The 22,655-nt window shown below is 39.5% G+C and overlaps 2 long non-coding RNA genes across 8 annotated transcripts in view; one reads left to right on the top strand and one right to left on the bottom strand.

Annotated features, from left to right (window-relative positions):
- Positions 1-22,655, bottom strand: part of LOC116231192 (uncharacterized) — a 120,305-nt gene that overhangs the window by 78,137 nt on the left and 19,513 nt on the right. For 3 of the 6 annotated variants that reach the window (XR_016466035.1, XR_016466034.1, XR_016466036.1), the window contains exon 4: positions 19,227-19,304. This is a non-coding gene — a long non-coding RNA (uncharacterized LOC116231192). Of the gene's footprint in view, positions 1-6,837; positions 7,694-8,153; positions 9,447-17,677; positions 18,715-19,226; positions 19,305-22,655 lie in introns of those variants that run through there. The other 3 variants (XR_016466037.1, XR_004167402.2, XR_004167401.2) reach the window with 3 other exon arrangements.
- On the top strand, positions 170-6,625 carry LOC116231194 (uncharacterized). Of its 2 annotated transcripts, XR_004167404.2 has the most exons (4): positions 170-700; positions 3,232-3,285; positions 3,522-3,596; positions 4,849-6,625. It is a non-coding gene; the product is annotated as an uncharacterized LOC116231194 (long non-coding RNA). The 2 variants fall into 2 exon arrangements; XR_016466413.1 differs by lacking the exon at positions 3,232-3,285 and having other exon boundaries at positions 174-700.

Here is a 22,655-nt window from a genome sequence, read left to right as displayed (position 1 = left end):
GGCTGAGAAGCCATATTGAGAAGTTTCTCACTTTCTGACCCTTACATTTTTTTTACTGGAATAACTTGGAATAAATCAATTTATGCAGAGAAAGCAAGAATCTCAAATTTAGTTCATTAATATCTTCCTTCCTGCATGTCAAGGCTAGGGAGACCGTAGCAGATCTTTTCATTTAAATGTATTTTATACCAGGGAACTCAATGCCAACACGGAATTTAGGTGGGGAAAGAGCGTGTTGTTGCATTTGCATTGATAAAATTGAGTCAGGTGAATTGACACCTTGCTGCATGTATTACAAAGTAGTAATATTATTCTAGAATTGCTGGAATAATATTTCAACACTTTCAGAGCTACCCCTCTTTTAACTCCAACCATTTGAACCAAATTAGAAGACTGGTTTTCCCCCCAAAGTCTTTTTTTTTAACAGAACTTGCTGAACAGACTGTTGAGGAACTGTTAGGTCATGGCTTGAACCAGTGATTGTGCACCTGGTGAAGAGATGCAGCTATCCTAGGGAACACAGACAAATTGCTTGCACCTGTACACAGGCACAGCTTGTACCAATAGACCATAAGTGGTAAACCCCAGGGTGGAGCTACCCTGGACTCATATAAGGGCCAGCTACAGAAGGGAGAACATCTCTTGAACCTATGGTTTCCTGAGGAGCACTGTATTAACAGAAATCTCCTTCACTGTTTTGGTGAGTTTGGCTCTTCTTTCTATATTATTGACATATCTGTGAAATATTTTGCCTGGTATTGTTGTGAACCTGATAGTAGCAATTTCACTTCTTTGTGAGCAGAACACAGCTGTAGTCTACCTTTAGTTACAGTACATAGTCTCTGTACTTTGCTCTTTCTGGACTTTATGTCTAGTAAAAAAGAATGTTTTATAGAGCTCAAAATAGCATTATACATTACAAGAAGAATGGATATGTTCTATCTCTGGCTGAATAGGCTATATGCATTATTTGAAGAAGGAGGATCTCTCTTAGTACTACTAAGAAAATGCATTAGTTTAATAACCATGTGGCACATTTGTGAGGTGCCAATCATGCTTCCTTTCTGATGTACACAATTGCTCCAAAACTAGATGGAGTAAAAAGAGGCAAGTGTTTTTCTAAATTTGTCTTAGTTCTAATTGTTTCAGGATTTGTCTTTGTTGACCCAGGCTTTAAAAAAGTTGTTACTATTACTGTCAACACCTTGAGCAGCCCTGCTGATTTCACTGAGTCTTCTTCCAGCAGGAAGATACTACCAAACAGAAGTAACAAGCAGAGTCTGGCTCCTAACAAATTCCTTTGCTAGCAGAAGTGTGAGGTGATTTTCAATGGACTGAGCTTAATGTTAGTTCTGCAGCATGAGGCACCAATTCATTGGTACAGGAGGCAGAATCAAAGCCAAACAGCAGCTCATCTTTATATAGGTGCTGGTTATAGCCACGTAGTTCCCTTATCTGTAAATCACTCATGGAGGCTATTGAGCCATCCTAGTGATCCAGGATCACTTACACATCAGGAGATGCATTGGCTCTCTTCTACATCTTCTTAAATTCACAGGGCGTATGTAAAAATTCCAGGTGTTAATTGTTATTAGAATAGAGATGCTCTATTCCTGTAAACCTAAATTACAGTGTATGAATAGAAACATTAAAAATGATTGATCAGCCAAGTCTAGTGCAACTCTAAAATATCTGTCCTTACATTGTCTTTCTCCAGAACTGCTCTTACAAATCTGGATTACATTGTTCATTTTCCTTCCTTTACCTCTCCTTTCTGTGGTTGGACAATATCAGAAAGAACAGGACTGATTACCAAGAACTGCAGTAGTTCACTTCATCCATATTTCAGAAAGAAGAATGCAAGTGAGGATCTAATTTTATAGTGTAAACTACATCCCCAGCTGATGCTGAGAGTATTAATGAAATCTATCCCAGCCATTAACCAAGAGGTTGATGTGGACTACTGACAACAAAAGGAAAAATATATAATGAGAAGGAAACATACTAACAGACTGTCTCTTAATGGTCCTCCAACATCTCCTCAGCTAACAAATACCAACCTATATTATGTCATCTTTAGATGCTGTACTCCTGGAAATCATAGATGTCAGTCAAAACAAAGACTATATCACCTAGCAGAATGTCTTTCAGAAAACCTCTAGAAATTATTTGAAACTATTGGGGAAAAAAAAAAAAAAACATGGTGATGCTTACCGGGAAGACTTCTCTAAGTCTTCCAGAAATTGGCGTGGCTAGAAGATATCCAGCTTAGCACTGAATTGTTTTCTCTCAAGCTTCTAGCAGGTACAGAAAATATAATTTTCTGTTGCCTTTAAAACTTATGGACCTTGCTCTGAACTACACTTTTGTTCTAAGTATTGTACAGACAAATGACAAGTCGAAGCTCTAAATAATGTGAAACTGTATAAGGAGATTTCATCCTGCCTTTTTTTCCCATACCACTTCTTCTATAGGGTAGTGGCAAGCTAATTCCCTTCTAGCTATATTCTGTTCCTAGCTGGAGTGCCATGGTCACTCACCACCTCCTCCTCCAACGAGCTGTCAACTCTTTAATTTGTGATCACTCTCAAAAGTGTCATGCAGCTCATTCTGCAAACTGTGCTGAGCTACTGATGCTTTTAATTGTTGCTTTTGTTCTGCGTCTAGTCAGAGCCTGACCTCAGGGCAGTAACTCCCCTGCATCTGCACACTGAGGAATTCCAGAACATTTGGGAGCCTTTGGTGAGGCTCTCTGGTGGTTGTGCATCTCCTCCCCAGTAAGTTTCTATAAAAGAACATGGGTAGAACAGCTGGCTGCCCTGCTCCCACAGGGCCTGGCCTGCCTCCCCACTTTCTCTCTTGGACCCCAGGTGATGAGTCAAGTTCCCTTGGTCCCTTACACATCTGTGTGTCTGTCTATTTATTTGTCTTCATAAAACACCAACCTTCCAAATGTGGAAGCAGTCAGTAGATTTATTTGCCTCAGCTAAGAATTGTGACATGAGTGATCTTCTCACATTGTCTGCAACATCTCGTGTCCTCTGACCTTCAAGAACAGGAAGACTGTATCTGGAGAGAGCTTATTTCCTACTGTAATTTTCTCAATTGCTTTTTTCTGTTTTCAGACTCAGAATATTTTTCAGTCTTATCTAGTACTACTAATGTCTTCTACAAGATGATACTGACTATAGCAGATAAGGATGACTAGCAATTATTTTCCCTTTCTTTTAGTTAGAGGCATATAATTCCCTGCTGTCTAGTCCTGCAGAGCAGATATATAAGAAGGTAAGGTAAATACAAAATAAATGTGGCTGCTCCAGGGAATGTGCGTATCTTCATCTGTGAACAAGCATCTTCCTATCTCCTTTATGTGCCAGTCAGGGAAAAAAAAGCACAATCCTGTTCCTCACACAACAGTTTATTTTCCTCATCATCCCTATTACAGTTTTGCAAACTGAATTCATTATTTGGCTTTTTTTTTTTAATAGCTCTAACTGCCTTGATCATTCTTTGTTCTGCAGGAAATAACAGAATCAGAGAATCATTTGAGTTGGATCCTTAAAGGCCATCTAGTCCAGCTCCCCTGCAATGAACAGGTACATTGTTGTGGTTTAACCTGGCAGATGGGGGAGAGGAGAGGGGAGTAGAACTTGTGAGTTGAGATAACTCTTATCCTTTTCTCTTAGTTTTATGATGTATGTATGTAACAAGTGATTCACAAGCAATTACTCACCACTCAGCAACCAATGCCCAGCTATTGTCCCCCACCCCAAACAGCAGAAAGGAAGAGATGAACCAGTACCCCTTTCAAGATTCCTTCTGCATGATATGGTATGGAATGTGTTGGCCAATTTAAGTCAGCTGTCCCAGTTTTGTTCCCTCCCACTCCTTGGGTCCTTCACTGCATATAGACTTGGCTTTATACAATGTGCTTAACAAAAACTATAAACATCAGTGTTATCAACACTGCTTTTCTCCTAGAACCAAAGCATAACATCATACTAGACATTCTGAAGAAAACAGTTCCATCCCAACTGAAACTAAGACACAGCTACATCATATTGCTTGGAGCCCTGTTCAGTTTGACATTGAGTGTCTCCAGGGATGGGGCTTCAACTACTTCTTGGGCAACCCATTGCTGTGCTTCACTATCCTGATTGTTAAAAAAAAAAAAAATCCTTATATCCAATCTAAACATCCCCTCCTTTAGTTTGAAACCATTTCCCTTTGTCCTGTCACCACAAAGCCTGTTAAAGAGTCTGTCCCCTTTTTTATTACTTTCTTGTAGTCTTTCTCCTTTAGATAATGGAGGTAGTCCTATGATTTCACTGTACAGAGACAAAGGTCTTGTTGCCCAATTCTAAAAGCCTACAGGTATGCAAAATATTTCCAAAGACAGAGCTTACAGAAGGGGGGGCAGAAATGAAGCTGTTGCATGAGACAGCTTCCTATTAGTCTCCAGGGAAATGAACCTGTATCTCCTTATTTAATATACACAGATGGCAGAACTTGAGCCTAGTCACTGTTTGTTTGGTTTTTTAAGACTTCATAGCAAGATATTGATAACTCAAGCTGCTTGAAGTTTACTTTGGAGTGTGTAACTGTCCTGATAAGATGTGGCCATACCTTGTTTCTACAGGATGCAGCCTGAAAGAAGGGATGTAATTCTTCAGAACTTGACTTAATTCTCACTTAAGCCTAGTTACCTCATTCTCCACAGCTACCACAACGCAGACAGCATATATTGCTTGTTTTATAAATAAACCAGAAATACTACTCTGTAATCCATATTCACCCTGTTTGCCAGTGCTGGGTTGCTCTGAAACGAAAGTGAAATGTTGCTTACAGGTGGTTGGCCTTTCTTTACAAGCTTGAGCATGGACCCATCAAGGAGACAATAACCAGCCCTTCAGTACTAATGCTAGTAAAAATCTGAAACATGGAGATGCCACAGAAGATCTTGCTCAAGTCTGGCACGTGGTGCATGGCACATTGGTGTGAATATCACGCTCCTGCATTGCAAGAATCTTTTAAGCTAAAGGAGATAAATGCTGACTATGACATGAGGGCATAGGAAAAAGGGAAGGTAGTACAAGTGGAGAAAAATCAACAGAATTATGCAGTTGCTTTGAAACTACATTTATAATTTAATAGTACTTTCTGCTTTGGAAAAAAAAGTTATCTCAACAGCCTAGAAAATTTCCTTTTCTGAAACTCAACATTCAGGATTCCCGTCTCAGTTTCACTACTGTGTTTAACACTGGAAGGCAGATACAGTGCTATGACAGATCTCTTGTTTAATATTTCTTTTTGTACCAGTGAATTGCCAAAGGCAGTTTAAAATCAACTAAAAATTGGAGGTCAGATTCTGGTGTAAATAAGTCTAGCATTAAAAATTGCTGAATCTCAGTGATTTACATGAGTTAAGACCATAGCCTGAGATTTTTCTTTGTTTCTTGTCATGAAATAGGCTATGTTTCCAAATGGAGGGCTGGTTTCTGGCAGCGTACAAAATAAATCCTTATGCTGCTAAAACCGATACCAGTGACAGCAGCGTGAGGTATTATATCTTGTGAGTAAAGGAATCAGCACAATGTAAGCTCTAGGCTTAGTTGGTGAATGGCAGAATAGAAGGATGTGATTCTCACTGAGTAATATTATTCTACCATACACATGCTCAAACTAAAAAAAAAAAAAAAAAGTATAAAGGCTACTGCTGGCAGCTGTGACAACAAAGGGTAACTAGTACAGTTGGATTTCTCTAACTTTTCTAGAAACAAACAAAACTTAGACTAGATACTTGAAAGACATGTGGAGGAAAGAACAAGTAAACTAAAACTTTATCCCTTATTATTATGTTATGTTAGGACTAAGAAGAAAAAAAGCATCTGGAAAGTGTATTATTTAAAAATGTCCTGGTCCCTCCTGTTTTTACTCACCTTTGGGTGCACAAGACACAATATTGCTTAAAGCTGATGGGAATTTGATTATAGTTCACAATTATGTCTATATATAATCTCTTTGCTTTAGCTATTATTCTATTAAGTAGCCTCCTAAGGTAGATTACTTCTTCCTGCCTTCTTCTATTCATCTCCACTGTATCCCAACAAGAAGATGAATTGGTTAATCCTAAGGTCCTGACATCATTTGCAGTGTTTTTCTCCCCTACTTTCATGCACCATCTTCATTCCCTTATTGTCATTTACACTTCTATAGTGCTTTCCCTCAAAGGTTGTCCCAAGCCAACCAATGAGCAAAGGAATCTGATGCTTCTGACATGGAGTTTCCTATTCTGATGCATTTTTCTATTTGCTGTTAATGCATTGGAAGCTGTTATTTCTAACCATCCATTTGTTTTCTCTGCTTGTAGAGTGGAGAAACAGGCTCTTGTATCACATTCTTATGGGATACAAATCACACAAAATTCAAACCTTTATTGTGAAGCTGGATGTTTAGGTGGTCTTTGTTTTATTTTCTGATTAAAGAAAGTATGTGGTTTTAGTCTTTTCATTTGTTTTGAAAACTTCAGCTGAAGGAACAAAACAAAGTCTAAGGGTTCCAAATTTTCTTTTATGTATCCAAACTTAACTTACATTTTGAAATAATCCTGCCACATAAAAAGTTGGGATTTCCATTCTGGAAAACATTTTTAAATGTTAAAAAGCTATTTTGAATTAGTTTGAAATATAGAAACTATTCTTGGAACAAAAATTAGAAATCAAAATTATTGTTTTGTCAATGTTTTATCATTTAGAAGTTCACATAATATAATGAATTAAAAAGAAAATAGCAGTTATGTAATTTCATTCCCAAATCTTACTAGAATATATTCCTTCTTAATAACACTTTTTTTTTTTTAGTATATCAGCACTTTCTAAAGACATCTGCCTTCTTAGAAAACCTGTAACACATTTTATTTACTGTTCCATGATTTTCACAAACCTGAAGTAAGATTTTGCATTAGCATCTGCCTTTCTCCTTTAGAGGGGTGGGAAGGGCAAGCAAGAGAAATAAAGTGTACTATGTCCTGAATTGTAAATACATGCAAAATCCGGTCTCTCTAATGTGCCTTGTGGTAACTCTTGCAGGATTTTTTGGCTAAATATGCTACAATCTGTTTCTTTTGTGTATGAGACATCAGCTGAGGTGACAGGAGAACAAAACCTTGCTCTGAGTTTCTAAGTACTAAATATCAAAATAACTTCACCTACAGGAACAAGTGAAAGTGATGTGGGATGAAAGAGGGTTAAACCAGGTGTAAGGGTGAATATTAGGCCTAGAGAAAGGAAGGGTTCTTTCAAATCCACTGACCTCATGGATAATCTATCATATGCATGTCACATACCATCATACTTACCATAGGAGAACAATCTGGAAGGTGTACCATGCAGGTATCTAGTATGTCCCACTACTCCACTGCAAATGAGAGACCTGTCTTGGAATTTTCCACCAAAGGCTGAGTTTCAAACTCCTCTGTGCAAAACAGCTGTAAAATTACTTCTAGACTCAAACTCCAAGTTCTGAATTTCTCTTTTATCTGAGATAATTCCTTCTTTCAGACACACTGTCATAACAATTACGACAATTTGCATTGGAACAGCCAAAGAAAGGCAAATGATGGATCACCAGAGCACAGTAAAAGTGCTGTGGTAATTAGCTCCTTCCATGAAAAATGTGCAATTCCAGGATCAACCTAGAAGCAGCAAATGGAAACATCAGACAGATGGGAATTAGAGGAACCCAAAGAAACAAGAAGACAACTATTGATAAGCAGTAAGTAAGTACACCCTCTAGTGGAATATCATTTGAACAAGATAGTAGTTTGATTTCCTTGCTACCTTGCAGGCTACATAACTAGCACATTGCAGCAACCGTAAACTCAATTTAAAAGTCTTTATGACCTGCTTTATATTTGCTTTGTGCCACTGGGACAATGCTAGTCAGACAGTGCCTGCCTGTGAATCTAACTCTAAGATTTTGGGCCAGGTGGGAAATAAGCTGGAAACGCAGCTGATTCTTAAGAAAGATATGTGAGATTCATTGCTATGCAGGATGAAATCAAAGCAGTCCAAGTCAGGGTCTGGGGTCCCTGGCTGAGTTTTTGTTTCAGAAAGCTGCCACTTCCCCTGGTAAGTGCCACAGCAGTAGATAACCCCACCATGTCTTCAGACATTTTCTCTTTTTTCCGGGATAGAATGAGGAGACCTGAACCCTCATAGAGTCCTCCAGAAGCCAATTAGCTGCTCTCTAAGTTTCCCTGAAATTCCATTCTTTTTTCCTACCAACAACTCACCCATTTCTAAATCACTGTTGTCCCTCTCCTCCATCCCCTGAGCAATAACTGAGAAGAATCATAGAATTACTCAGGTTGGAAGGGACCTCAAGGATTATCAAGTCCAACCGCAGCCTAACCATAGTACCCTAACTCTAACAACCCTCTGCTAAATTATATCTCTGAGCACCACATCCAAACAGCTCTTAAACACATCCAGGGACAGTGACTCAACCACCTCTCTGGGGAGCCTATTCCAATGCTTATCCATCCTTTCTGTAAAGAAATGTTTCCTAATGCCCAACCTAAGCTTACCTTGGCGCAACTTGAGGCCATTTCCCCTTGTCTTGCCACCTGTCACCAGTGAGGAGAGACCTACCTTGCTCTCACTGTGAGCACCTTTCAGGTACTGGAAGAGAGCAATAAGGTCTCCCCTCAGCTGCCTCTTCCCCAGACTAAACAGCCCCAGCTTCCTCAGCCTCTCCTCATAGGGCTGATTTTCCAAGCCCTTCACTAGCCTCGTTGCCCTTCTCTGGACCTGCTCCAGTACCTCCACGTCTTTTTTGTACTGAGGTGCCCGAAACTGAACACAGTACTCAAGGTGAGGCCTCACCAATGCCGAGTACGGGGGCAGGATGACTTCCTTAGTCCTGCTCGCCACACCATTCCTGATACAAGCCAGGATGCCATTGGCCTTCTTGGCCACCAGGGTACGCTGCTGGCTCATGTTCAGCCGACTGTCCAGAACGTGTCCAGAACATCAAGGTCCCTTTCCATCAGGCAGCTTTCCAGCTAAGCCTGTAGGGTTGTTTCAAGCCGTTCCTGGTTTAAGGTGAAGAAAATGTGTTTCCAGACTTTAAGTTCCATATGTGTATCTCTGGGCAGATCCTACAGAAGAAGGTGAAGATGGTCTAAAAGTTACTTTAATAGAGGAAAGTACTCTTCCATGCACAAGACCACGAAGTCCTACAAACGTTCATAAAAGACCAAACTTTCCTCCATTGTGTAGAGAAAACCAACATCACACCGTTCTGACTTTCTTTCTTTTCCCCTGTCTCTGCTTGTGGCTGTGAGGCTCAGGCTGTGGAATGCAAACCCCAGACATCTTTCAGCCTCTTCCAGTGCTGGGTGTCCTTGCATGAATTCCTCAAGACAGAATGCTTCATCTCTTTTGCTGGTATAAAACAAAATAAAACAAACAAACAAAACAAAACAAAAAAAAAAAAAAAAAAAAAGAGGAGGGCGGATGAGGATAGAAGCTAATTTCCCTGTCAGCAGCCTCCCATTAACTGGATGTTTGTGCATGGGTGATTGAGGAGAACACTCTTAGGAAAAAACAGATTTCAGTGTCAGAATTGCAAAGGTTTATTAATATAAACAGATGAGATAAACTATAATGATTGCTGAAAATGATGAAAAATATCTCACCAGAGTCATTTTCATGTTGTTTGCTCACAATTTGAGAGTTTAAAGGACAAAATCATCATGCAGATCAAAGAGGTTTCCTGGAAAGACTCTACCTTCAAGCATACTTCTTATTTTCTTTTCCTCTCCTCAATGTGATACATAATTGGCTTGCTCTGTTTAGCACCTGTGATTATTAAAACAACTTCCTTCTAGTTAGGGAACGTAAGAAATAGTTACCTCAGTCCTGTTCCCACTGAAATTAGGAGTGAGACCTCTGACTTTAGGGAAGGCAAGGTGAAAAACTGAAGAATAATGAATACACAGCCTCCTATATAAAAACTATGGTTGTTCCATTGATCCAAGCATAATTACAGAATGAGATGAAATAAATCCAAGAAAGTTCATTCAGTATGCTGCTGGTGCAAGAAGCGTTACAGAGAAGGTATGGTAGTCCTGTGAATGACCTAATCAGCACTCATCTCTATGCAGAAATGAAATAAATGTCTTGTGCCTGTGTGTGCACATCAACTCCTTGCTCAACAAGCTAGAGAGGCCAGTCTTTGGGACAACAGTAGAACATTACTAGAGACTGGGTTGGCAGCACGAACACAGCATTTCCATTTGTTATCCTGTGGGGTGCTGTAAAAGCAAATAATTCTGAATTGGCTACCCCATTAAAAGAGGGCATAGATTCATTATGCCTTAATTTTATGTTAAGTGGCACTACTATTCAGTTAAGAAGGCTACAAGATTTAGTTAAAAATCGTAACTACAGCATCAATAGATGTTAATTTGACCATCACAGGCTGGTAATGTCAGATACTCTATTCTTAGCAGGTGAAGAACTGAAATATGGGTTGTAAAATATTCATTTAATTCTTTCTTGTTTTGCTCAGTTTTGCACTTTCTTACACAAAGAATGTGAGCCATTATCATTTTAGATATAATCAAGACTAGTTTGATTTGAGAACCAAAGCAATAACCCTTGGCTGTATTTTGCCCATCAGCTTTCTGACATATAGTCCTTTTATCAAGTTAAAGAGTACTTTCACTCCTGTGAGGATGTATAAATATCTCCCAGATGATTTAAATAGTACCATGTAATCAACATGCTATGTAGACCATAAAGCTTTCCCTTCATTGATATGTAGAGTTGGTGGGTTAGCAAGGTTGTCTGTTCACAATTTCAACCTACATTGGAGCTGCTGGTACATCCTCAGTGTGTGTGAGGCAGGGGGAGGATTGTGGGGGGTGGACAAGGGGCTGTGCCTCAATAGATCACAATAAGAGAGCTGCTTTGCTATGTATGAAGCACTGACTCAGAATCGGATAATCTACAAATGATTTAGTACCCCACAATTATGTGGTAAGCAGCACTCAGAACATACTTCAGTTTACATAGTTTGGCAATTTCTGTTACGTAGGCATACAGTTTTATAACTCTTTTTCTGTAACTTCTGAGGGGGAAATCAGTCCCCTTTAGGATTGTTTCTAGTAAATTCAAGAGCCCTCTAGTTTGCACAGTCTGTCCCTGATGAATTTTCTCAACTTGCTTAACTGCTTGGACTACAGATGGCTGACGATTCCCATTCAGAATATCATTGCTCTGTTTCTTTAAATGCAAGTCAGACATACGTAGCCACACTACTGCCTCTGCTTTCCTTACCCTTTTAGGGGGATGTTCCTTCAATAAGGCTATTTTATGTCAGTGCAATTTTACACCTTTAGAGAGTGAAGCTGTTTGTAAAAGTTTATCATGTGCAGCATACACAATTGTGGGTGAGAGAGAGAATTCATTGTTTTCCAAATTCACTATAACTTCAAGAATTCCATCCCTGCCACAGCAGAAATTGGGTATTATGGCACACTGGTAATTTTTGCACTAGAAGAGTTTAATGGCTGTGAAAAGACACATTATAGCTTTTCCATTTGCTTTTTTGCCTCTCATTTGCTTTTTAGATACAATGAGTACATACCTGAAACACCAACTACTAGGAGGCTATTTGGATTTGGGAACTTCTGACAGAATCTATTGCCAAGACAATTCCTCATATCCTTACAGCATTTATACAACAGGTGCATTTCTCATATATATACATTACAGTCTGGTGCTCTCTCAATGCTATACTGTAAGCAAATTCTGCGGCCAGGGCTTATGCGGAAGTTATGCTCTGAGTAGATGCTTAAACAATTCAAACATGAGGCGGATCGAGGATCAGGAACATGACACAAAAACATGGGGATTTGACTCAGTGTGGCTTTTAGGTCTTAGCAAAAACAAGAAACTAGTTTGATTCTTCTGAAGTCCCACAGAGCACCTAGGTCCTAAACAAAGCAGATGGTGACAATGGATTTATTTTACTTCTGGGAGCCAAATCTTTATCTCAATGGCAAACCTGTAAGGTTCCACCTCCAAGGAAGAGAAAAGAAGTCTGATGCTACAGATGAGTGCCTAGGGAAACCAGCTTGATTCAAAGGTCTAGGGAGGCTGCTGTTAGAAAAACAGATATCTATAAACAATATTTTGCCAGCAGATGTGCGCTTGGTGCTGACAGCATGGTATTAAGCTAATAAAACCCGATGAGAGGAAGAGCACACAAGGTAGTCAACAAGAACCCACTGAGGCCATGTTAACATTGTTCATATAGCTTACTTTAAGCCTGGAGCTGGAGACAGTGACTTGCCTACAGCGCACTTCATAAACAGACCCCTGGACAGCTAGGGATGGCGGCTTTAACTGAGATCATAGCAACACAATTTCAAGAACAGTTCCACTATGAAAGGCTGACTCCAGGTTTGTCAGTAAGCAAGTTCCAGCAGCAATACCTGTGACTGACATGGCTAGATTTTCAAAGAAAACCACCATGAGAAAATAAACCCAAATCTGACCTATTTTGGACCATGGTTTCAAAATCCATTGCATTTAGCCACACTTCCCAAAACTACTACATGATGATCTTTGCAAATCTGCCTGTTAATGCCATTAATAAAAAGCAAATTATTCTGGAAATTCTGAGTTCAAAGTGCATTTCTGAAAATCTGGATTTATGTACACACTAATTAAAAAATCAATCTTCCTTTAATTTGCTTCCAAAAGCAGGGCTCCCCAAAACCTGCTGAATTATGTTCTCCCACAAAATAGTAATTCTTCCGTAAAATAGCCCAGGCTCTTATGAATGGGAGAAATACAAATGGAATCATTCACTACACTGTTGATTCTCTCCTTATTTTACTGTTTCGCCAATTAACCAAAGGCTTGAGAGCCTTTTAAGTATCAGCTGTGATGAGCTGTTTGACACTGCTGCCAGCCTTCATCATTCTCAATGTAAAGTGACAGTCCTGAGATTAAAATATTATTTCCTTACAAAGATGAGGAGTCACATTTACTTACAATTAGTATGCAGGCTTTGACAGGCCAGGCATTTGTAACACAATTTCAAATCACCAACACCACAAAAAAAAATGAAAACAAGAAGAAAAAAAAACAACAAAAAAAACCTAGTAGCTATGAATTAATATTTATGTAGTAGATGAATGGCTAAATTTGACTGTCTTCAGTGAGAGATCATTCCTTAAAGGAATAGTGATCTCCTTCTCAGGAAAAGTATTCAAAACAAAACTTCTGCTGACATCTATACACTCTGTTCTAAGTATCTGTTATGCTTTAGCAAATGCAGGGAGAACTTGCATACTGTTGGAAGAATGCTTTGGAAGCTGTTTTCCACAAACTTGTCTCCTATTGTAGTTAATAAACAGAGCACAGAAAAATCTCAAGCAAGCACTAGAGTGAGCAAGTCTGAGAGCACGATTCACTCTTCTATAACAGACTGGAGCTGTTGACAGTAACCACAAGAGGGAGAGCTAATTCCTGAAATAGCTGCATGGGAGTGAGGTCAGTAAATTGCCAATAGTTTATTTAAATTACAGAAATGATATCCAGGTTGTAATAATATTTGCAGAAGCAAGCTTCAAAAATGTACATGTGGCAATAATTAATTCTAGCTCCCTCCTTTGTGCAGACTGACCCAGACAAAGAAAGACTGTTTAAAACATACTATTTTTTCAAAAGTACCACTGATGAGGTAAGCTATATTAGAAGGCACAAATGTTTCTGCTCATTCAGCCCACATATAAGAAACTGGTAATCTCCTCTTCATTACTCTGAACCACATCCAGCATGGTCAGTACTGAATCAGCATTTACAGGAGGAAGGCTGCAATATATGCACATAATTCTTTCAAGGAAAAAACAGGAATTAACGAATTAACAACTGAAAGCAAAGAGATCTTTGCTGAGGTGATGTGAATGTGCATTGAGAAGACAGCAAGATTTAGCAAGCTATGTGTCATTATCACCCATTTTTATTTGTTCATTTATGCAACTGGAATGGTGATATTTCATTAATCAAATGTTTCTACCTCACACAAGTGATTTCCATAGTGGCAGGCAATTCTTTCTATGCTGGATCACATTGTCACCAAGATTCACCTCAAGTTACATTATTCCTTCTTTTCTTCTCTAGAAAGTGCCTCAAAGTTCAGCAGTGAAAAGAAAAGCAGAATATTAGGGAGAGGCCAATTTGAGAGCTATTTGGTCAACCCTTACTTGCTGAGAGCCAGCAGGAGGTTTCCTGCACGTGACTCTGCACATGCAGTGAAGCTCCTCATGTCCCTTGGAGGTGGTAAGATAACTTGCTATGTGCTTAAAAGGCCATGAATGATCCAATGCAAATACTTTGGGACAGGGACATATGTTCTTCTGTGCTTAAGGAGGCAATGATCAAGGCCTCCAACTCTTACCACAACCCACAGAACACTAACAGCAGCAGTAAGTGATAAAGAACAGATGAAGGGCCATAAAATCTCACTTTCCACCATATAACAGCATCTCTTGAAAACACTATAATTGAAAAAGCAGTGGTCAGTAAGCAAGTAGTAAACAGGCATAAGCTACTGAACATTCATTTTATTTAGGAACCTTGTGCCGCTCCCCTTCCTTTAAATTAATTTAATGTAGAAGCCCCATCAATAACCATGCCAGCATCAAAACACCTATAGGCTGAGACTCTGCAAACAGCCATTCCATCATGTCACAGTTTCTTCTCTCTGGAAACTTTAGCTGCTAATTAGCTGCAACGTTTCTGACAGTGGACTATAATTCACCAAAGTCCTTTACAAGCTCCTGTTTTCTCAAAGCTAGTGTATTTTCAAGGCTTAAAATAAACTCGACTCCTTTAGCTGGTTTTCCATCTTGTCAGTAGTTCTACTTATCTTGCAATAGCTACATAGTGCATTTAATATGATACAGTAAAAATGGTAATAAAGAGATGATGGTGTTGATGGAACTGTTTAGGTCAGTATTTCATCTAGGAAACATTTATAACTATAGAAATAAATGAATATCCTAGTATTGATTCTCAGCTGGACTAAAGAAAAGTTAGAGTACTTCCCTTACTTCCCATAAGTTGATTACGCTTCACTAATTTCTGCAACTGTGGCCATGGATTTCAGCAAGAGTAGCCTGATTTGCACTAGCAAAGAATTGGACTTGTTTCACAAAAAGTTGCTGTTGTGCTCCTGGTTTCTTCTGAGTGCCTGATACCTCTTGGACCAACTGAAACTAAAACAACAATTTGCATCAACTTCTGTAGAGCATATATGCTGAAAGGAGAACTGCCATGCTGAATCTGGCAAAACCTAATATTTTATTTTATAAATTAGGGTCCATTTCCCCTTCACCAGTGGAATATCATCTTTTACTAGCACCTGTTCCATCAGTTCCCAAAGGTATCTGGGTGCTATGCAACTCTGATGCTTTTAGAAGTCCTGTTGCTAGAAATTTTACTGACCTCATGGCAGAAATTTAAAATTACTCAAATATGAAGAGTTATGCCACTATAGCAAACCATGATAATCTTCTCCCACAGCACTCCTAAAATGGACCTCACACTTTCAAGCACTCGTAACACTTCAAAATGCTGCCTTTAACCAAGGTAATGAGACGTCCGTTTTGAAATCTTACTCCCTTCAGGATTACTCTAGTAGAAGTTATATGTGCCAGAGAGCAAAAAAAGTTGGGTCACTTCACACAGGAAGGCAAGCTGGGAGCTGAGAGTGATTATGTGAGCAGGAGCAGCGAGCTTACCACAGCCCTGCAGTGTCTGAACTGGGCAGCCCAGGCAGAGCAGTGGCAGCAGGAGCTTCTATCATCTGGCACATTAACAAGTCAGGTCTATGGCCAGCCCAAAAAACCTGAAAAACGATCTGTTAGAAAGATTAGAGCAAGAATACCCTCAACACTGCTCAGGCCAAGACTGAAGGCTCATGAGATTAAACAGGGCTCTTGGCCCACGAGCAGCACGTATGAGTCAAAGGTCTCAGTGAGGTCTGTTAGGGTAATTTTGAGTCCGTTAGTGTACCCTGCACTCTGACTAAATGTGAAGGACTACGTATTTTATTTATAGCGTGACATAGCATGACACAGTATGAACAGCATAAATTGAGTCATGAATTATTTCCTATAGGCTAAAATATAGCTGCAGAAAATACTTGCTTAATAATTTATTATGATGGAAAAAATTCACTGTTGTTTGGAAACAATGCAGTACAAAAGTTTAGAGCCCCTAAATTAATCAAATACATTATTAATTACATTTAACTTATCCACTAATTTTATCATAGTGCCAGGCAACATAGAATCGTAGAAACACCAAGGTTGGAAAACCTCTGAGATCATCCAGTCCAACTGTCCACCTTTCACCAGTAATTCCCACTACACCATGTCCCTCAGTACAACATCTCTCCATGGTTCTTGAACACCTCCAGGGACAGTGACTCCACCACCTGCCTGAGCAACCCATTCCAGCACCTGACCATCAGTGCCTGAATATCACGGTTCTTTGCATAAGTTCCCAAAAGGGCATCCACAAAGTATGAAGGCAGTCCCTGAGGGACAAGGAGACAGAACCTTCTCCAATTGGAAGTCCCACCACTGGTTTGTCAAGGTCAAAATTCCCTTCTTACCTGGCCCTGTAAAAGCATATTTTCTGTATGAGAACATTCATTCAGGAAAAGTGGCTATGAACATTGCTCAGCAAGACACTGCAACCATGAGGTTAGGCGAGTTCTGGAAAGTGGAGTGGGGAGGCAAGGGGAAGAACATCTGGGGCAAGATCTGAACTGAGCCTGTTCATTTCTTCTGTAAAGATCTGAACCACTGAATTGGAGCAGTAAATGGGGGGTAGTGATGCTTTCTCCCCAGAACATGCAGAAAATAACAACAGCATGGAGCTGAATCTGGGGAGATTCAGATTGGATATTAGAAAACGATTCTTTACCAGAGTGTGGTTGGGCATGGTAACAGGCTCCTCGGGGCACTGGTCACAGCCCCATGTTGGCAGAGTTCAAGAAGTATTTGGACAGTGCTCCCAGCCATAGAGTTTGAATTTTGGGTGGTCCTGAGCCAGGAGCTGGACTCAATGATCCTCTTGGGTCCCTTCCAGCTTGGGATATTCTATGATCCTATCAAATCCCTTTCAGAAGAGAGGGAACAAGTGTTTCTCTTCTGAATGGTGAATATAGAGGGTGAGGAGATGTCCCTTGAAAGCAGTAAGTCACCCAAGATGTATGAAAGCTGGATTCACATGTTATTTTGAATTTTGACATCCTTGGCTTTACATAACCAATACATGTAGGCAAGTGATGGGATACTGGATTGTGCCCATGGAAAAAAGGAACACACATCTCAAAGTCAGCACTAGAGGATTCAGCCAGCAGGCACTTATATAGGCAGCTTGGAGTTTCAATGACAGAGCAAAGAGTGTGCAGGCCCCACAAGTCACAGTCTGCTGCCTGATTCACTGGACCACAAACCGGATTGCTTAAAAAAGCCTTAAAACATATACAGCATGAAGCTTTTACCTATTACTCTATCAAGATCAATAGGACAATTCCATTCTGCAGAACTATGTTCTACTAAAACTCAAAAGACTGATTAGAACAAAAGTTTCAATAGTATATTTTTGTGATACCATTTATTATCCCACATCGTTTGACACAGTGTAGTATATTGCACCTATAAATCAGTTGCAGCAAATTATTTAATGATGCATTAACTGTGGAGTTTCACATATATTACAGTTCTTTAGCCAATGTTGAATGGTTTTTCAATAGCGTAATCCATCCCAGAAGTACCAAAACAGGCATATTCATCCATCATCAGAGTGCAGAGTCTTCTCTTTGCTCTTTTTATTTTATTAAAGCCCTCGATCTACAGGCATAGCATTAAATAATTCCCTGGAGTTTTTTTCTGCATCATATTACCACCACCATCCTCACTTTTCTCTCACAAAAGCCTTTTCATACTCTATTATATTTTTGCCATCCTTGCACAACTTAAGCCTGGTTTGGCACTGACTTGGGCACCACTCCTGAGAATTCATAGATGACATTGTATTATCTCTACCATACCATGTATGTGACAGCATTATACTTTCAGATTACATAAATGATGCATTAAAAAGCTTGAAAATAGAAGCAGTAACTCTACCTGGAACAGGACAGATAGTAGAAGGAAAAGATCTAATAGGCATGATTACAGAAGAAAGGTGTTTGTTTTGTTTTTTATTTCAGTGTACACTTTGCTGGAGATTCCTCTGAGGTCTTTGATGGACCCAGATTTGGACCAAAACAGGTTTTTGGAATTGATCTTTAAGAATTTCAGACATCAAAACAAACTTATTATTTTATTCCAGTTATGGTGCTGAATTCAAATAGCATTTTCACAGTGAGAAAATCAGAAGTTTTGCTCTTCAGCACAACATTAGGCAGCTGTGTAAGAGGCAGAGCACACTGGACTTTCATGGAGTTCTAGTTTTGTACCTCAGCAAGGTACTCCATCTGGGGAAAATCAAAGTTCTAGATGTTCCTGAGCTGACTGTTCCCTCAATGTACTCAGTTTGCTGAATTTGCCGAGATTATTATTGGAAACTTAACCATTTGAGTCATCTCTCACTCCGAAAAAAAATGGCTTTAGTTCTGCAAAGGAAGATTTATTTTCCCCTCAAGATAAATATTGATACTTTAGTCAATATTTACTATTTGGTCTTGGAAAGGAGCAAAAAAGCCTATCCTAAAAGTTTAATAGAGTTTTAGAACTGCTTTTTGTCTACTCTACAAACTATATCATACTTCTGTCTTGGCAGACAAAGGGAAGTTAGTTTTTATTCATATTAATGAAACACTATGGAGCTCTTTATGGCAGAAGAGGGATGGGAACCTGTGTTTGGTGCACCAAATAGAGCCACGTTGCCTACAGCCAGCAAAATTCTGTTGTTTTTGTTTTTTGGGGGGGGCATCTACTGAGGTTCAGTCATATCTCCGCAACATGGAGGTTCTCCTCTCACTCTTAAAAAGATAGCTGCTTTACAAGCACCCTAAACACAGCAGTGCTTGCTTAGGTATCCCTTCACTGTGCTGTGTGAAAACGTGCATTAATTTGGCCTGGCATGAATTCGTAGTTCTTGACACTTAGAAAATTAACATATTACCTTATTAAATACTGCTCACTCACAAATGCGCAGACCAGCTGTTGCCTTCCTCCACTACTGAACTGTAGCAAGCACTTTCTAGAAGAAAATTAAAAGTAATGATTACAATCCATTAAAAAAAAATCAATTTAAATTATTCTGCTACAGAGGGTGCCACAGAATATTTCAATAACTTTGCATTTCACTTTGTTAAAAAGTTCCTATTTGTTATGTAGGGCCTCCTGTAGATAAAATATCCTTATTCAAAATCACTGATTTGCTTACTTTGGAGACTATGCATACACCAAGCAGAAAAAGAAAATCAGACCAGAGAAATATGAGACAGTCTTCATCCTAAAACAATTTGAAATTGTGGTGAAATAGAAACACAGACATTTTCTCAGACAGGTAGGTGGATGACAACTAAATTCACTAAAATATGTCTGTAATTCAGGCATCCCCTACACCTGAGGGCTCTGATCAAGTCATAAGGAAAATTCAAGCCATTACAACCAATAGCTGGCAGTCTTTTGCCAATTCCAGTAATTTTGTATGCATTAACATGGAATAATATAAATTTCCCTGCACATAAAGTGCTCTTAAATACTGCTTACACTGAACTGCACTCAAAGAATATTTTCAGTGGAGGCAAGGGATGACTCTCTACTAGGATTATTGATGTAGACAAGCAGCAGGTACCACCTCCCTCCTATTTTATCTGCAATGTAAAGTACTGGTTTTTATTGGTTACCTTTTTCTCGTGTATTTTAGCAGCATTGATTATCAAAAGCAGAAACTGAGCCTTGATCAACATGCATTCTGTAAGAGTGTTTTACACGGTAGAACAAATCGCTGACATTGGAGTGAGCATGCAAATCTTGATTTATAATCACCAGCAATGCTTTTCAAGTGAAGACACTGATGGAGCCAAAACAACCTTTGTTTGCTGTGCTTAGACAAAGCCTTCCTTCATGATGCAACTTTTCATTCACGTGTATGCATAGGAGCAAATGTGCATTCTCTTTGATAGGTGTTCCAATTATTTATTGGGTTTGTATTACATAGTTACTGCTGCTGATCCAAACTGCTGACACTTTCTTCTGGGTGCTATCTTACTACACCATTGACATTAGGTGATCTCAGCTGCAGAGGTATTCAGTCAGTGTCAGAGATGTGCTTGCTTCAGCTGCTTGGGCCTGGCTAAGGAGGTGAGGGAATGACCAATTGAAAAAGAGTTGTTAAGACCACCACAGCAAAACATTTGAAGCAATTATTTTTTCATTATGTACAGTATTGTAATCAGCTTGGATTCTTCTTCCTCTGAGGCACAAATAAAATGCAAATGTTTTTTGAAGGAAAAGCGACGTTCTTTATGAGATACTGTGCTATTCAGAGCAGCGAAACGGCTTGAAGTAAATGGGGATTATGAGGAATGTTTTATGAATCCACCCAGAAGAAATTAATATAAGCTTCACGCAGGGAAAACCACAGGTGAGTTTTCCATCAGATGAACATATTACTGCTCAAGCAAGTGGAAACAAGGAAGAGCTGAAGGCTTTAGGTCTTATTTAATAATACTAATACCTAGCTTTTTTCATGAGATTTCAGTGCTCTTTACAGAGAAGGCTTATTTTACTTTCGGTAAGATGAGTTTAAATTAAGTATCTTCTCCAAGGCTCCAGTTCCTATCTACAGCAAAGTCTGGGAGGTACATCTGCTGTGGCCTTTTTTACCCCATGGCAATACGCTGGATCAGAGTAGCAGCCAGACCCATTCTGAACAAGCTTATTCACACTGCAAAGCATTCAGCCAGACAAAACAGCTGCACTGTACAGTTCTTTCAGAAGCTCGGCCATACAGTCAGTGGGCAAATGTTTTTACTAACAGGAGCACAGCATCTAGAGACTGAGTTACACCTACCCATCAAAGTCAAGTCTCCTGCCTCACAGAGCAGACCAGCTTGGGAATAGGGCAATTATGCCAGTAGCTGATGGTCCCACACCCCAGGTTAGGTGAACTATTTCTTAGCTAGGCCTGCACGTACAAGACTCAGCCCACTAACAACTTTCCAATTCAAGGAGAGAGGAATTTAACTGTGGGAAAAAGTCCCTTTGTTTTTAGCAACAACCCTGAAGGCCCATGCATCTCCTGGTGGTTGCCTAGTACTAATCAGAGGAGGAGTTATGGAGTATGGTGATAGATCTGAAAGCAAAACAAAAACTGCATGTTTCTTCCAAAAGAGAGGGAGATCCTCATCTAAGAAACAGCTTCCCTGTGTTTAACTGCATGTGAATGCAAGCTGATGAGAAAAGAAATGACAAGGAATGCAGTAATGTTGTATTGCTTGCAAAACATAAAACACAAATAAATTTGCTATTGAATGACTTCAGGCTTCTTAGAGACATAAAGTCCAGTGGATGGGATATATGCAGCATTAAAGCCCCTTTACAGAAGAGCTGATCAGAGCTGCAGTTGATCCAAACTTAAGATTAGAAGGCACTCAGCATGTTATGACCAGTCTAACATTAGACTGCTCCTTTTATGTAAGAGGGCACATTATGGGAGTATCTTCATTCAAAAAGCTACTTCGTTGTCAGGCTTCAAATCCTCTTTTCAGGTTTTTTTCCATTACATGAGATAGAGCCCTCAAAGAGGTAACCACAAGAACAAAGGATGCCTTGCTGTCCACACCTGGCTATTGCATCGACTCTTTTCTTGCAGAACACAATACTATACAGTCACTGGTGCCAAGACAAGGGTTTTGCTTTGTTTCATGCAGTCAGTTCACTGTCACATTACCAACACCTTGGCACTGGAACCCTTAACAAATGCTGTCATTGTGTCTCAAGAAGTATGAAATAACTGGCTCCTGTAAACCTTAAGCCAACACGCGTGCTTAATGGAACCCCACTGATTATAGTGAGCCATGTAGCAGGCTAGGGACCATCTTCTCCTTCAGCATTCTAAAAAATAAGTTAGATTATCAGGCTATTAGTTAAAGACTGACAGCTATATGGACCAACAACTCCTGCTGGAGGACCCCGAGCTGTTCAGCTCACATGTAACTTGCAGTGGGTATTCAAGTGTGCAGAACAGCACAAATCAAGAGGTCTGTTCCACTGAAGTCAGTGTTAACTTCATTGTCATAACTCACAGAAGGGCCACACCAAAGTTGACTAGTTTAGAAAATCTCAGCCCAAGGTACAGAACAGTTCCATGAACAATTCCATGCTTTACATTTTAAGGATATGCTCTTTGTTTTTTTCTGTGATGGGGGTTTGTTGTTGTTGTTGTTTTTACAGCGTGCATCAGGTTAAATCTGAGTATTTCACTTTAGGATGATTATGACAAAAGTCAGTTGTTTATCTGAAATCTGATGTTTATGTTTCACAACAGAAAAGGAAACATTTAAATGCATGAATATATATGCTTTGCTTTCCTTGTTGGCAT

Source organism: Phasianus colchicus, chromosome 4, assembly GCF_987193195.1.
Source record: "Phasianus colchicus chromosome 4, bPhaCol1.hap1.1, whole genome shotgun sequence".
NCBI lineage: Eukaryota > Metazoa > Chordata > Aves > Galliformes > Phasianidae > Phasianus > Phasianus colchicus.
The sequence above is the reverse complement of the archived record's forward strand: the minus strand, read 5'-3'. Positions and strand labels throughout refer to the sequence as shown.